This window comes from Tachysurus fulvidraco, chromosome 8 (assembly GCF_022655615.1).
Source record: "Tachysurus fulvidraco isolate hzauxx_2018 chromosome 8, HZAU_PFXX_2.0, whole genome shotgun sequence".
Lineage (NCBI taxonomy): Eukaryota > Metazoa > Chordata > Actinopteri > Siluriformes > Bagridae > Tachysurus > Tachysurus fulvidraco.
Genome location: NC_062525.1, coordinates 11505381 through 11517565, shown reverse-complemented (window position 1 = coordinate 11517565; position 12185 = coordinate 11505381). Strand labels below are relative to the sequence as shown.

The following is a 12185-nucleotide window of genomic DNA, read 5'->3' as shown; positions in this document are numbered from 1 at the left end:
TTGAATAGTCTTGCAATACTCTGTATTTCCATTAAATCTTCTTACCAGAGGACAAAAAAAGGAATTTGCGCCTGTTGTCGTGTTCAGCCTTAAATTACTTTGTCATGTCACACTTTACAGGGATGGCGTTAATGGCTCAAATGAAAGTAGACACTCGCTTTATTGGAATTTTAGTCTATTTCTGCTTCGTGAGATGCCTCAAGTGCTTTGTTCAAAGTCATCGACAGTGTGAAGGTTTTATCTTCATCCACTAAAATTCTGTGTAAGTTTATCTTAGCAGAAGTAAAAAAAAATCTCACACTGAAAGCCAACAGTGTCCTGACTCACTGTATTGAAGCTATAAAATAATTTGTTTTTCCTGAACGTCAGTGTACTGGTAAAAATGGTTTAGGAAGGTTTCCGATAATTAGTGTAGACAGACCTTCTCCTATTTGATCTGATATCAACACTTTTTGAGCCATTTAATCTGTGATGTAAAAGTCTCTTGTAGTTCTAGATATAATCTACAATAATAGCTTTTAAGTGGTCATTTTATCATCTTGAATATCATCTTCTAATTGCATACAGATATCAAAACAAGAGTCTGTTACAGAAAAACACATTGTCATCACATTCACAAGAGATTCTCAGATCTTTGACTTATGTCTGAGTGATATCTTTTTCACACTTTATTTTTCATTCTTATTACACTTGTAATAGCCATCAGCACCCCACCCTTGTTATTCATATTCTGGTGTACAGATGTCTCTCCATCTCTCAGTGCTCTTGCATTCCTTTCTGTTTAAATATCTCCTCTCTTTTCCCCAGCGCTCCATCTATCCTACTTTCTTCTCACAACAGTCTCGGTAGAAAAAAAATGCATGGTGTTGTGTTGTGCTGTGTTGTGTTGTGTTGTGTTGTGTTGTGTTGTGCTGTGTTGCATAGAATATGCTGTCTGTCTTTGAGTGGGTGATGTTACAAACCATGCAGCACACAAACCATATAAATAATTCATTTGTTTGTCATGTTGGATCTTTACTCAGAATGTCCCTTTGTAATGCTTTTAAGTCCGAGGACACTTTTCATCTGAAACAGTTTTTGTTTTTTAAATGTTTTGTCTAAATTACTAGAAGGGGCATGAAATGAAGTAGCTGCAGCAAATGTACTATTCAGTCACCGCATATACAGTATGTAGGATTTTTTTTTTTAATTATATGCAGACAAAGTGAGTTAGTGAGGTTTTTTGTTTGTTTGTTTGTCAAGCAATCTCCATCATGCAGCATTATATACAATAATGTATTATACATGTTTGACTTCTAAACATCTGCCATATTTCCAGGCAGATTACTGAAATATATGTATTAATCTATTAGTCTCATATCTAAGCTTCTTGATTTTTTGCTGACATTTACATACCTTACATTTTAGTTATAGTCAGAAAATTGGTTCTTTGCTTTATTCTAAAAAAAAAAATCACTTTAGTTATGGACCATATGATAAAAATAATGATTTTTTTTTTCTATTAAAAAAGTAAAAGAAAAACTTGGAATAAAATAATACTGAAGGTGCGTAGAAGCATGCTGGAACCTTTTTTCCTTGTTCACATTATTCTTATTTTGCTCAAACTGATATAATATTATTATTAAAAATAGTATTAAAATGAAATCTCTGAGTCTCATGTAACACTGTAAATGTGTTCAGCATTTGGATTTTAATAGACAAAGCTGTTTTTTGTTCTGTGTACGTAAACTCGCATAGGGAAGTTTATAGCTTGACCTCTAGCTCTATTAATAAGTTAACAAATTAATAGTGATGCAGGGATTTTTTATTGAAAGCATTACAACAAAGTTATGTTTATCTCAGGTATATGTTCCTTTAGATAAAATGATCTGAATAATGAATTCAGATTAACATTAATTAAAAAATAATTTGTGGCAACTAAACGCATCTTTGCTTCTGATCAGTATACAGTATATCATTGCAGTAGTGTAGAACACTATTAGGCATGTGCACATTTTTCCGATCTGTATTTTTCCGTTGCATTAATAACAAGTTGGTTAAATACCTTTCCTTTGTCTGGTTTTATTCTTTATTCTTTTTTTATTAGCTTGCTGCATAATTAATATGGTGAATAATTACCTGTCTGTTTTTTTTTCCATGTTAATTTATGTGATGCTTTTATACACTTACAGTTGAACCGATCCACCTTTTCTGCTGAATTATCTGAAATAACCTTGACTCATGGGTGTTTCTGACACTTGAGACTCAGGTCGGTAACTTCGAATGGATTATTTACTTCTTAAAAATACAGAAATCCTTGGATAGTTTTGCTTTACAAAAGGATCGTCACACAGATCTCACACAGGGCACGCTCCCTTCTTCATGAACAATTCTTCAAGCCAGTACACCAGTACAAATTTTAAACAGCATTGTTTTATCAATTTTGTTTTCATTGACTTATAAAATCCTGTAGATTTTGATAGTCCTGACATTTATCTTCTTTTTTAGACTAAAAATGTGACTCAAAGTATGTGACTGCATTATGTACAGAGAAGCCCGGTCTCTTCCTCTTTCTCATAAGTCACTGTCTCACTGGCCCTGCTCCTAGTCAACAAAAAGAAAATTCCTGGGAGCTACAAGATTGGCCATTGTTATTAAAAACATTTTTTAAAATGACAAAAGGATCTTTGCTGTATTTCTGCTTTCATCCTTATGAATGTGTTCATTGTTTTTATTCTCTCCCATAGCAATGTTTTACAACTTGCATTTTGCTGACAGGATAATTGCTGCTTTGTATAGAATTATAAAAAAGTCATAAAGTATTTATTCAAATGGCACCTGTTCAGCTGGATATGTTCAACAGGTATATTCAATAGACTACAGTCGTTTATGGGAAGTTTTCTGTAGAAAACTTATATAGCATTTCCATAGGTTCATGGGAACAGCTTTCCTTCTGAGACAAAATTATCCTAACAGAATTTATAACTTTCCCGATCCCTAACTCATACAGCACACAAAGTAAAATGTCAAACGGACCAAGAGACCAAAGACCACAATTTTCTGTGCAGGATACATATGGTCCTAATGGATCAAATTGTCAAATGCAATCCCAGTCAAACCTCTGACTTTGTGGTATGCAATATGTGGCTTTGTGGCGCAATATTATTTACAGTTTTCAACAGCTGCATTTTATCTTTTTGGTCACTGAGGCAAATCCAGAGCAGGGCCAGGCCTGGCACTTCAGCTTGACCTTGTTTGCAGACTCTTCCGAACAGCTTTCTGTAGTTAGCGCTGTTTTGTTGTAAAAGAGATAAATTTGTTTGCAATTAGTTCACTCAAGCAAAGGTCACAATGGGGTAGCGTTTGATTTAGAGGCATCGGCTACAATTTTTGTAAATTCAAGTTTGTCACATGACTGTCCAATTAATCTTGAGATTTTGTTCACTTGACTGTATCCCATGTGTGTTATATAAGATATTTATCTCATGACACAGAGGAATTGCTGTTCAAGAGACTATGACAAGCACAGAGCTGTGTTCTTGTTTAATATGTTAATTAAAAATTGTTAATTTGTAAGTTTATGTCTTAATTGAATTTATTTATTAATCGTGCTGATGCTATCAACCTGCAAAAATTATGTTTGCTAAGAATCTAGTTATATAAATGTGAAGGTAAAAACTGCCAAACTGCTTAAACATATCTAAATCCCTGCTAGCTTAGTGGGAGTTTCTAAATAGAATAATAAATGCTATGCTTTGACCAAGTTACTAAATAGCTGCATGACATAGAAAAAATATCCATAAGCCTCAGTTCAGTTTTTGATCAAAATGTCCATGATACTCCTGTGAAATTTTTAAATATAAATTATTCCCCTTTTGAGATGCAACAGAAAAAGCATATTTCAGTTCATGAGAACCTGTAGATGAAAGAGTTTTCCCATGTAGACTGCCCATCCATCCGTACCATTTATTCTACGCAGGGTCAAGGGGAACCTGAAGCCTGTCCCAGGGGACTTAAAGTAAGGGACACCCTGGAAGGGGTGCCAAGCTATAATAGAGCACAATCACCCACACACTTACAAAACACAAACAATTTAGAGATGTCAGTCATGGGGAGAAAACTGGAGTACTGGAGGAAACCCCTGAAGTATGGGGAGAACACACAAGGTAGATGCAGTAATCAAACCCCAACCCATGGGGTCAAATTGTGTATTAGTGTTTTTTGTATTAAATGCTTGACTTTTAATCCTCATCCTTACAGTATTTAGTCATTCCATTACAGAGTTTTACAAACCACTGATTTGTATGATAGAGAGTCTGAGTTTAAAATCAAAGTAAGAGCATTATCCTATGAAGTATAATAAAACATCCAAGATATGGGATTAACTGGAACAACGGCCTATTCAGACATAAACAAAGGGTTGGGCTAAAAACTTTTTCTGTTTACCCAGTCTGTTGTTAATCAATATCTATTATAGTTATGAGTTTTATAAGCCAACCACTAATGTGCACCACCCTATACAATGCACAAGAAATGTCAGCCAATATATGTCTAATAGTACACTAGGTTCCTGTTTATATCTAAACTGTAGCAGAATTACTGTGCAAAACTACCGTGCTAGAAAAATACATGCGTCTGTGTTAACATCACCCTAATTGTGCAAGTTTGAAACCCATCAACAGCATATAAAGGTGCAGAAGTCTATAGATTATAAAGAATATTTAAAGGAAAAAAGGTCAGGACATAAATGCATCCCCCCCCCCCCCCCCCCACACACACACATACAAATACATTATTGAGATAAGAGAGAGTCTTCAAAAGCAATGTCTAAATAATTAAACAGGGGATGGCATACAGTAACAAATTAAAGGTTGGTAGCACATAATTATGTATAATACAAGGCTACATTTGAAGAATATCTCATTTGTAACTTGTTGTATGATAATTGCCTAAAAAATTATTTTACTACATTGCCTTCAACGTTGCTATATAGCATACATTCTTATGGCCTTCCAAGCCGATCCTCTTTAGAAAGCATAGAGGTGCCACAACCTTGTATAAAACTTTGAATTCATAGATGCTGTGGAAAAAAAGAGAAGAGAGGATGCTAGTATGCAAACTTGGCTTCCAGTATGCAAACCCAAAATGAGATATGGTGTGACTTTAGATCACTCAAAGAAATGCAGGAAAGGCAGGCAGAGTGAGAGAAAGAGGGAGAGAAAGAGAGAGAGAGAGAGAGAGAGAGATTAAGCCATGTATCTCTCTCTCTCTCTCTCTCTCTCTCTCTCTCTCTCTCTCTCTCACTCACTCACACACACACACACACATACACACACACACACACACACACACAAACACACACACACACACACACACACACACACACACACACACACACACACACACACACACGATCATTATATATAGTTATAATAATAAGAGGCTGAATTTCACACTCATTACTGTAATTGCTTTATGAGGCTAATTAGTTAATGACGTCATAAAGACTAACGGTTTAGATCAGAGGATTTTATAGCAACATCAGCAATAATTGTGAGTCAACCAGTAAAAAAAAAAAAAAGAGAGAGAGAGAGAGAGAGAGAGAGAGAGAGAGAGAGAGAGAGAGAGTGTATGTGTGTAAGGTTTCGGCCCTTTAAGAGTAAGCTCACGTCGGCCGGAAGCTGCTACAGAAGAGCAACAGTGTGGACGAGTTTGAGACGCGCAGGAGGGACTGATACACACACACTCACACACTCTTACTCACTCACTCACACACACACACCGACTGAGGGGCTTTCGCTAAACTTTACGCGTTAGTTCCAGAAGACAGCGTTTTTCTTTCTTTTCTGCAGAGCATCTTTCCTGTATCATGAGCCTGTGTTTAAACTCCTCTGAAGTTGATGTCATGAACCGAGACGCGCCGCTTTACACAACAAACTGAAGCTCTACAAACACACACGCCGCTGGAACTTGATTGTTTCCAGTTTTGATGCAACTTCGGCGGTAAGTCAGTTTATAAAGGAACTTTATTAGCACTTTAATCATTTGTCCGTTCTGATTCACAAACAATTCCTGCACTCGGCTTAATCAGACCCACAGTCACAATGAAACTCACTGCAGCACCTCTGATGCCTGATTCATCTACTAACACATTACAGCTACAAAACATCTAATGAAGTCGTTTCACATTTCTTTTGGGTTTCGTACTATGCTCTTTTACTTTCGTGCCACACATTTTAAGTTTTGTGATCTTTGAACCATTAAAATTATTTGTAAAGAAAATCCAGTATATTGAGATGTTGGGACATGTAAAGAAAATCCAGTATACTGAGATGTTGGGACACATCGATCCACCAGAGCAGAGAATATCTTCAGTGAGCCTTGGAATATATTTAGCAAGTCTCTGGAACTGTACATGAATGGATGAACAGCATTGTTCTAAAGGATATTTCCTCACTTGATGTCATCATCATCATCATCATCATCATCACCATCATCATGATGAAGAGCACTCTCAACACACTGGTCCAAAATCTTCCATGTGTGTTCCATTGGGTTGAGATCTGGTTAAATGCCACAGCATATGATTTATAGGCTTTTCATCATCATAAGACCTTTTAGGAAGTTTGTCATTCTGATGGAGACTTACGATGAAGGGGTTCAATCAGAAGCACTTTGTATTGATTGACTTTGGAGTGACTCTTCTGTCTAAGAGGGCAAGTAGACCCAGACTATGCCAAAGAAATGCCTTCCACATCGTAACAGTGTGACTTGTTTTATGTCTTATGTTTAGTGATTAAATAGATCATAGCCAATCCTGTAAAAATATAATATAGCAACCACAGTTTATTTCTAACATTAGCTCAATGAGCTAACTGACTGTTAGCATGCAAATTCTATGCTCTAATAAGAGACATGATTGTGTAAGAGCTGTGGAGCACATTTTGTTTTCCAACTCTGTATTGAGAAAACATCTGTCTTAAATGAGAACAGACAACTATGTGTTAACAAATCTGACTCGAACGTCAAGCAAGGTCGTTGTTTTCAGCATGAGTTAAACACTGACAAATCATGTTTTCAAACACAGATGAGTTCAGAGGAGGTTATTATCGTATTTAATAACATACTTTTCATGTTCGGCTTAGTTTCAGATGAACATGTATGTGGTATTTCAGATGGGTAAAAGAAAAGAGAATGCTTCTAAAAGAAAATGCTTCTAAGAGTGTATGGCACTAGGCCAAGCTCTGAGATTGACGCATGGTATTTAAGGTCTTTTATGCAAGCTTTCCTTTTGTATGAAGAAATGTTTAGCTTGGCTTTGGCTTTTTTCTTAAATGGTCACATGACAGCCCCATGTATAGCAAAGATGATGTGCTGGAGTAGTGTTATGATAAATGTGAGAGGGAAGGGGCTGTTTTAAGGTTGCAAAAGCAGAGTTGTGGTTAAATGTGAGGACAGGGAACACTTTTTGTAATATCTCCTGAATTGCTCATTACTTTTTGGCAGTTTTCAATAAATTATCTGTTGAAACTTTGATTTCTGTAGCTACCAAGAGCCAAATCAACCAGTATGTCGAAAGCCATGTTTACTGGTCTGTTAAAAAAAAAAAAAAAGAAAAGCTCTTTTATTAGTATACTATCCTTGGCAGTGCACATGTATGTGTTTTGGAGAAAACACTGAAGGGAGGGACTGTATTTGTTTGGAATTTGAGTTTCAAAGCAGTTTCAGTGGATCTCGGTCCAAATTGCTGATTATACATTTAATAGCCTGGAATTTTGACTGTAATAGTTTTACAAGTGATATTAATGTTATGTTGGTTTCATGCTATTCAGAATTTTCTCAATGTAGGCATTTTCACACGCTTAAAGAAAGACATGGACCACAGATCAATTAAATTGGACTTGGGATGCAAAAAAACAAAATGCTGTATGTATGAGTATGTTGCAAGTAATAAATTCCAGAGAAAGTTCTTTACGCTGTCCCAGACCATGTGCTAGACCAAGCGTGTACTAGACCAGGCTGTGGTGTAAAACCTTGGCACCACTGAAAGCTTTGCTTACTGCAAACTCAAAGGCATTTCTCTGGCTTGTGCTGTTCTCTGCCAAACCTGATTGCCTTTTCATCCTGCCTCAGGGTTTGCCATTGTTCTGCTCTGATTTGCAGATGGATTATTACACACCATTGAAGTCCCAGTTCCCAAGGCCTTGCACAGAGCCTTTTACTTTTTGCTAAGAACCGCAGAAATATTATAGTATTTGTATTGGAGACAGAAAGTGTGTTTACCATTTAAAATATCTCTTAGGGTGGTTGGTGCATACATACAGTACATACATACATACATACAGTACATACATACATAAAAAAATACATACACACATATACATAATATTTATAAAAATACATACACACATATACATAATATTTATTACTGCCACATAATACGGTGACCTTAAACCTGAGCGCATTCTTTTCAAATTTCATTAAAAAAAAAAAAAATCTACAAATGATCTTATTTAGAACAACGTGTGAAAATATATATTTGCATGAGTTTCTTTTGTACTTGTTTTAGCCCAATTAAGGCTTTAATGACTGTGTGGACTCAAGCTGGAATAGACTACACAAGTATATGCTAAACCTTATGATCTGTTTTAGATCATATTTATGAGTGTTGTCTGAACACATGCTTCAACAGAAGAGATTAGGCATGAAGAAGCTGACCTTTTGTTCAAATCAGTTAACATGGTCAATATCACACATTTGCTTACATTTAAATAGGTAGCTAGAATTTTTACATTTTGCTGTGTTGATTTTTTTTTTCTTTAAAATTAAGTGAGTGAATAAATCCCAGAGTTGTGTCCATCACTATATATCATGCAGACAGAGAAATTCAGTATGGCTGAATGATGTTTGTGACCAGCACTTTAACACTGATATCCATCACTCGAACCCCTGCTGTGTTCAGCGCTGAGGACTGGAACAGGTCAGTGAACTGAAGGTGCTTAGAGCGTCAAGTTGCTCTGCTGGCCAGCTAATTAATCCCTCTAGCATGGTCAGAGGATGTCGATGCAGCCAATTGAGCTTGTTATTGTTATGAGGAGATCTGGTGCTTTGTTATTCCCATTCAGTTTTACAAAAGACGAAGGAAGGATATGACCTACTTAAGGAAAAAGATTGCCTTTTTAAAGTAGCAGCGTGTAGAAAGGTTTCCTTTCTTAATAATAACATAGCAAGAGAAAACTGTTTACCTTTTGGAGGCTAATCAGTAATTGAAAGAAAAAGTAAAATCTACAAATATACTGAAGTATATTTTATATTATGTGGGGATTAAAAACCTATCTAGGTGTGTGTTACAGGAGAATATTCATCAACGGAGTTGATACCAAAATAGTGATTAGTTTTTATAAAGGCATGTCCATTTGATTTTTTCATCTTGTATGACACGAATTTGCCACTAATTTTATTGTTGTATAAAATATATAAACAAAATATTTTTTTAAAAATCACAATTTTGCCTTCCAACACTTATTGTTGTACTTATTGCCTACTCTTATTTGCTGTGAAAACTTTTATATAACTCTTTTGAAGTAAAAGACTTACTGAAGACTTTTTTGAAGTATAAAAACAAACAAAAACAAACATTTAAACAAAAATTACATGAATGGGCTTTCATTAATCAGAACCAGAAAAGTTCACATAATGCATTTAGTTTGAGGTATACATTACTACTTCTCATACTTGTTACATAGCATGCCATGAATTATTTGAGCTTTGATGTTGCTTTAACAGGATTGTGCTAGAGCACAGTTCCAGGACATCCCTCAATCCTGAATTACAGCTGACCCTCTTACATAAGCTTACATCATCGATAGAGGCCCAGGGGTGGGTGGTGGATGAGTTGGGGAACAGATGGATGGGGCCTACTCCATCCTACTCTAGCAAACTCTCCCTCACTGAGAGGCAGCTTGAAACCTCTGAGACCTGCTTTTTTTTTTCTCTCAGGATTCTCATTTAGCATATGCTGTGACATGCAGGTGCTCCTGCTTTCTGCATTATATCCATTATGTAGAAATTTATTCTGTAAGACTTCACAAACATGACTGGATGGAATAAAAACTTCAGTACAATTTTTAAAAATTTTATTTTATTTTATTTTATTTATTCTGCCAGTCCTGAATTTATATAGCTTTCTATCCATTTCTAGTCACTTTCCAGGTTCTAACATTTAAAGCTTTTTTTGTATGAAACTTATCTGTGTGTTTGGCCATTGCAAAAATATTTAGAGACAATTAGACGCCTGGTTCAGGAGCTTGTGTCAAATACTAATGAAGAGTCTTTCTGATGTGCACATTAAACAGCCTTCATTCACACTGAATTGCTAAAAAAAAAAAGCAGAAAATGTAAAACAGTCTACATTCACAGTAATAAAGTTGTGTGTCAATGAGTGTAGCTGCTTCTGGCTGTTTCTCATGATTGTTTATGGCAACCTATATTAGCTGAGCTGTTTTAGAACCTAGCTTATTATTTAGCTAATTTGAATGATAGTTAGTGGATGGTCATGGTAAGGAAGCAAAGGTGAATCCTCGGCTTAAAAAAAAAAGGAAATTAGATGTGTTGGACCTTGATGAGATAATTACACCCTTTACTGATTATATATTCCTAGTGCTGTAAAAAGACGGCCTCTGTTTTTGTTAGCCTGTGGGAATTGTTATAGTTGGCAGCAGAGTAAGGAAACACAGTGGGCCAATCATGTTAATATTAAAATGTATGATAAAAATGTTTTTGCTCCTGAATTGTTCACACATGGCTCATCCTTTATATAGAAATTAACTTTGTTAGCTGTCCCTCATATATACATATAACCAAGCTTTATGTAACACATCTGAAGTTTAAGGCGGATTTTTCCACATTGTAAGTGCAAGACATTCACCTCATGTGTCTACTGAACAAACATAAGGTGCACAGATGTGCTGATCACTAATGAGACACTCTGGCTTTACATCATGGATTACTAAACCTGGAAAAACTGCTTGTGTGCCGGTTTTAGGGAGTACTGAGCTTGCTTTTGTTTTTCTTTACTTGATAGCGTGTTCTAAATAGGTCACTGCAGAAAGGAAAATCTACTCCCTTGCAACAGGAAAAATCGATTGATTCATTGCCATGTGGAAAGAAAATAGAAGATATTCCGCACCCTTGTTTTTGTAATTTTAGTGTTACTAAAAAATGGTTATTTTGTGCCACATTTATTGCATGTAAAATATTTTAAGCCAAACCCAACAAAACAATTTCCATCAACTCTGATTTTCTTCAAATAGGCTTCTAAGTGTGTTTCTGTCAATGCTGTCAATTTACATTACATCTGAAATCCACAATTCATCATAATAAGCAAAGCTTACTGAGATCTGAAAATGACAAAAGAGCAGAAGGGCACCTCCTAAGGGCAGGGTGTGTAATTCAGCGAGTCTGCAATACCGGCATAAAAAGAAAATATTCCTCCTTAAATGTGGCTGAGACTGAGGGGAATTATTGCAGACAAAACTTTGGCTTAAGAAAAACAGAGATCAATATCGACTTATGCAAACAACATGCAGTTCTGGATTTCTACAAATGTTCCATGATTTTACTGCTGTAACTGACAGGTGGCCAGAATTCTGATGTCGTGTTGAAACAGTGTTTTTTCTGCCTTTTCAAACAGTTTAGCTCAATGCTCTTAAACATTGTCTACAGTACATTTGTCTACATAGACTAGAATGTTCTCACTGACTATCCACCCAAACATGGCACTTCCTAATCCTTACAGAATATGTATGTGTACAGATCATTGATGTTTCTTTGTGATGATGTGGGTAGGTGCTTCTTTCTGTCCTGCATGTCTGAGTGTACACTGATCTCATAGGTAGAGTCAGAGATGTGGCTGGGTTTTGATATTAAATCCAATCTGTTTCCAGTACAACAGCACTGACATTTGGGATAGTGCTATGGCAACAGGGATGTCCCAGAGAGAGAGGGCTTGGGCTTCAGCTGAGTTATTCAGTTTGCGGTGCAGAACATGATTTTTCAATTAAGCCTTCTTTATTTTTCCTCTGTCAGAGTGAAAAACAGCCACATCTGGGGCACAACCAAACTGCCGCCCAGGGCAAAGTGCACACATGCACTTAGATGTACACACAGCATACACACACTTTCTTTACTGTGTATTCTATAAATGT

At 36.0% G+C, this 12185-nt stretch overlaps 1 protein-coding gene across 1 annotated transcript in view; it reads left to right on the top strand.

Moving 5' to 3' along the window:
• The first annotated feature begins 5659 nt into the window (after positions 1-5659).
• The window catches only part of svila (supervillin a), a 64863-nt gene continuing 58337 nt past the window's right edge, over positions 5660-12185 (top strand). The window contains exon 1 of the mRNA XM_047817722.1: positions 5660-5982. The gene's annotated coding sequence lies outside the window, so the exon portion shown is untranslated. The remainder of the gene's footprint in view (positions 5983-12185) is intronic.